Source organism: Marmota marmota, unplaced genomic scaffold (genome assembly GCF_001458135.2).
Source record: "Marmota marmota marmota unplaced genomic scaffold, marMar, whole genome shotgun sequence".
NCBI lineage: Eukaryota > Metazoa > Chordata > Mammalia > Rodentia > Sciuridae > Marmota > Marmota marmota.
The window spans coordinates 17137691-17142850 of record NW_026000075.1 but is presented as its reverse complement, the minus strand read 5'-3'; the positions used below and the strand labels follow the sequence as shown (position 1 = coordinate 17142850).

The window sequence follows — 5160 nt, the reverse complement described above, 5'->3', positions numbered from 1 at the left end:
CTCTCTCTCTCTCTCTCTCTCTCTCTCTCTCTCTCTCTCTCTCTCTCTCTCTGAAATGGTTTGCTCATCTAGTTTTCAAACCTCCTCTCTGTAGTGCAGACGCTTCATAAAGTGAAACTATCCTTCGGAACTGTCCTTTCACAGCACAGACGTTGGAAAACTAGGATGAGGAATAAATCCAGGTCCCAAAGCAGAAAATCTGAATTTGGCTGATTCTGTCTAGGTGTCCCAAATAAGAGCTTGAATAACTTGGACAGAGTTTCTCCTGCATTTTGTTTCGATCCTTTTGCACCAGAAATCCTTTTGTTGTGCTATAGCTCAAAGTCTTCGATTTTCCTTGGATTCTACCACCATGTGCTTTCTTCCACTTTTTTTTTTTTAAACAGATACAAGCCAGTCCTCTGGAAGTAAATGAAGACCACTTGAATAGCACTGGTAAATTTCACATTCTTCCACCAGGAAATACCTGCAGGTATAGGGGATGGAATTTCAGGATTTGGACTTTTTCTTCTTCTTTATTTTCCTTCCTCCTTTCTTTCGTTTTCTTTTCTTCTTTCCTCCCTTCTTTCATTTTTCTTTCTTAATATTTTTCCAAGATTTTTTTAGGAAGGGGATAGCTAATAAGGAGCAGTGGGATTATGGGTGATTGAAGGGAGATGTTTCAATGTAGTGAGGCCACTGGATCATAGTTCACAAAAACCCTCTAGAAGGAGTTTTTAAAGGCTCAAGTGGCAGTTCTACCTGCTGGGAGGAAATGCAGCTTAGTGGAGAAACTGGGGAGACTCAAGCGTGCAGCAGAGGATTCTAGTTAGCTAGAAATGGTGTATCTGTGGATGCATCCATCGCCCCCCCCCCAACACACACACACACACACACACACACACACACACCAATCCTGTCATGGACTCACAGGTTGGGGGAAGAGAGAGAGTTTTGGTCTGAAGAACTAACCTTAATTGCCCAAGGGCTCAAAGTTAGTAGGTAGAGATGGCTTTCCCTTAAAATACTCTTTACAGAGCCAAGTACAAAGAAAAGTATAGTTTATGTATAAATGTCTTTCCACTCTAAAATTTAAAAAAAAAAAATCTAACTCAACAAAAGTCAGTCATAAAAATATACATGATATTTTGCATTTAAAATGATCGCACATGTTTCCTGTGCCCCACAGTAGTTAAGATTGGAAACAACAATCAGAAACTAAGCAAGCAGGCTGGCAGAATTCTCTAACATTCTACACCCTTAATATTCCGGACCCACCCTGTTCTCGGTTAGGTCTCAGTGGAGGAGAAGCAAACCAACACGGACTGCCTGAGTTCGGAATCAGAGCAATTCAGTCTCGCTCCCCAGCTGCCAGTTCCCCCCTCCCCCAGCACCTAAGGTGCCCAATGTGCAGAGGCGGTGACTGTTTCTCGGATCTTATCGGAACCCAAGATTTGATGGAATGAATGGGTAACCAGGAGGTGCCCTGAGCTTCCCGGTGATGGTAAATGCTCTTTCCTTTTTGCAATCAAGTCTCCGTCCTCCCTTGAACTACAACCCTGCAAATTCTGGACATTGATCATGCCCTAAGGCTATTTCACTGTTTTCCTTTCTTTTATATCAGGATAACGTGTCTAAAAGATAGGGAGGGCTCCAAAAGTTAGGGAATGTGGACTCTTGAGGCCCCGTTTTCTTATGCGTCCTGCTGCGAGCGCCCGCACCATTTGTTTGTCCAGAGGGAGGACAAGAAGCCCTTTCTCCCCAGTGTGCCCCTTTCCTACCTCCCCCTCCTCATTGCCGGATCTTCGAGCTCACTAATCTCTCCAGATCTAATGCTAAATATTCCAATATGGAAGCAAAACGATCCCCCTAGAACATATAATTAAAATGCTGCATCATTCATTTTCTGAAAAGCTTTGAGCCTTCTGTAGATTCTTTTCTATTCTGCTGTCGCCAGGCGAAGAACACAATGGGTCTGTTTAGATATGAAATAAAATAAAATAAAATAAAAGCTCAAACCTTTTCCCTTCTGTCTCTTAGGATAGATACAACGGAGCGATTCACGGGGGGAGGGGTCCTTTGATCAGCCACCTGGCCTATTTGGAGCAGAGTTACAATTTCCTCCCCCCACCCCCCCCCGAGGGATCCGAGGGTACCTTAGGCTCCAGTACCCCTTCTTTCATCATCCACCGTAAACCTAACTGATCCCGTTTTAGAATGCAACAAATTCCTAGCACCTGTGAACGTATAGAAGACACTACTGCCTAAGTCTGTTTTCTACCGTGCACATCCTACACACAAGACATAATGATTTCATTTAGGCAAAGTAGGAAAGGATGGCAGAGAGTACCTATAGGTGCAGAGCGCTCAGGATCTCCGAGGTTTGCTCCGAGGGGCTTCCCAGCGGGAGGGGCAAACTCTCTGGGAGGTTCAATTGTATCCTTCATACTGTAGCCTTGTATTTTCTCCTCTTCCGGCCACCAACTTTCAGAAAGGCTACCAAGTCACAATCGAAATCCTTTTAAGTATTTCCACCTCTGAGACTTGCAAGGAAATGGTCGCTTCATACCAATGGGAGAGCGGGGCGCACACCTAGCGTGGCGATGCCAGTGACCTGGAGCCCACAAACACAGCTCCGTACGCCCTCGATGGCAAGCAGGATACGTGAGTGTCCCAGGACTGGAGTCCTTTGATTTTAAATCTCGGTGCTCTTGATTCAATGGTGAGCTTCGCTGTTCCAGAGAACCCGGGTTTGTTCTCTGGATTTCTGTCTTCCTGAAAGACTGTCACTCACAGCGCAATTCCTGCCCAAGGCCTCCTTCAATTCGAGAAGATGAAACTAGCCCTTTTCTTTCCCGAGTGTCTTTGCTCTTTGCCCTTTGGATGGGTGGGAGTGGGGGTGGGTGGTGTGTAGATGAGAGAAGAAAGGGGTGGGGAAAGGCGGAAAGGAGGCAGGAAGGGGGCGACTAGATCTCGGATCCCAGCATTGGTCAGACACTGAAGGGGGGTTGGGGGGAGATACAAATACAACAGTATGGCTGTACACACCAAATCCGATTTGGATTTGGGAAATCTCAGGCAAAGCACGAAGGCGAAGCGATCCCGTTGGCACAGTGTGTACCCTGACAGCTCACCATTCAAGAACCCTTACTTCTCCAGCAGGAGAAGGAAGCGCGGTGGGCAGAGGAGGGGACCGCCGAACGTTTCAGGCCAAGGAGACACTCACAGCGGCAGCGGCGACGGCATCTTTTCAGACTGACCTGCTTTAAAAGTGCCACTTTAATGGCCTAGGAAATAACTAAATTCGGATTACACGTTACTTACCAACGTCTGCTCCTAAACTGGGAGCGCCTGGTCGGGTATTGGGAGGCAATATAGGGAACGCAGGGCTGGAACACAAATGCAAATCCATCAGCCGCCCCCAAATCGCGCACCGAGGGAGCGGCGCTCCGGAGCCCCCAGATCAGCCCATCGCCTGAGCCTCCGCCAGCTTGTTCCCCCCGCACCCCCGGCCCCTCCTCCGCGCCAACTGTGTAAATCAGCCGCCGCAGTCCTCTCGCCGCGCATCGCAGGCAAATCCCTGCTTAGGAAGCAAGGAAGCAAGTGATATTTCTCTCTTTCTCTCTCCCCCTCCCCCTTTGTCCCCTGTTTATCGGTCGCAATCTGGCAGCTCTACAAAGAGAAACCCTGTCAGAAAGTCTGCATTCTGTAACCGTGGATTGATTTTAACTTTTGCAAACGAGAGATGGCTGTTTGGAAAATTACAGCCCAAACTGGAAAGGGCGGGTGGGATGGGGGGGTGCTGTGATCAAATTAAGAACATCTGAGCTGTATGGGTGGGCGGTATCGCTGAACGCCTCCGAGGAGCCATTCTAAGTGATTTGCAGTAATGCCCAACCTTCATGAAACATAGGTGACAATTTCAAAGTACATATTTCCTCATCTGTTTACACTTGCTGGGGGAGAGGGGAGCGGTGGAGATAAAACTGTAGGGTGAGGGGAGATGCGTGTGGGGGGCATTTGTTGGAGAGATGTAGATATCATTTCGTGACAAATTAGGAAAAGGACATTGGAACAATGATTGCACCTATGTTAAAGTACTACTATGTTACAAAGGCGATCATTACCCCCACTGCAGTCATACTAATGCAGTCATTTAATGCCCCATTCAATCTGCAGTGTAAACCAACGCAGTTCTTTTTAATAGATCCCTTTCATCAGCAACTGTGTTGGAGAAAGGGCGGCATTCCACTAACTCCCAAGCTGAACAGGAGGTATTCTGGGGGAATCATCTCTGTGTCTCTTGCCATTCCTTCCTGAAGTGAATGCAGTACATTGCCCAAGAGAGATGAAATTGCGTATCTATTATAACTGTAGACCTAAAGTGAGCTTGACCCTATTTTTAAAAGCTTTCAAAGGAATAGCTAAACTCTAGCTCACCCCTCTTAAAAAAAAAAAAAAAAAAAGTGCTCTTAATGTATATATGGCAGCCTTTGAGGGACAATCCTGGAGACATGATTTTATCCTTTACTTTGTGACTTTTCTATGTAATTTATACCAATGCTAGTCTTTATTATAGTCATATAATATCACAATTGATCGTCCCAACAGATGGTCCAGTCTATTTTATATCCATACAAATTCAGCTATGGTAACTGTCTGTGTTGGTTATTCCTGAAGAGTGAGTTTAGATTGACACAGTTACATTGTTTCAGTTTGCTCTTCAAAATGCTCAGAATTCTTTAAATTTATTAAGATTAGTAAAGTATCTAGAGAGACCAGACACTGATGGAAGCATCATGATATCAAAATCTACTTTTTTAAATATAGCATTTCAAATCTACTGGCATGAATTCCAAATCTTCCTTCAATGTTTTCTAGGATAATATCTTCAGTGTGAATTTTGCATATGTGAAGACATGGAAGTGGAAAGAATGTTTGTCATAGGTGTTTTACTTACTATATCTCCAAACTGGATTTTAAAGAAGTCTATCCAGGAAAGGTTGCCAAAGAACTTTATCCCTACAACAGATTGGTCCGATTTATTATATTTCAGTAGGCTGATGAATCACGGAGATGTTTCTGGCCTTTTCAGGTGGTTGCTCAATTTGAGGCAAATCGCTCTTGGGTACAGCATATTCTATGTAGGCAAGTGTGAAATCTCACACACACACACACACA

The 5160-nt window shown here is 45.2% G+C and overlaps 1 protein-coding gene across 2 annotated transcripts in view; it reads right to left on the bottom strand.

Moving 5' to 3' along the window:
* Nucleotides 1-3554, bottom strand: part of Slitrk3 (SLIT and NTRK like family member 3) — a 9472-nt gene extending 5918 nt beyond the window's left edge. Inside the window, exon 1 of one of the 2 annotated variants that reach the window (XM_015494303.2) lies at nt 3304-3554. The gene's annotated coding sequence lies outside the window, so the exon portion shown is untranslated. Of the gene's footprint in view, nt 1-2329; nt 3223-3303 lie in introns of those variants that run through there. The other variant, XM_015494302.2, reaches the window with a different exon arrangement.
* Between the last annotated feature and the right edge of the window lie 1606 nt (nt 3555-5160).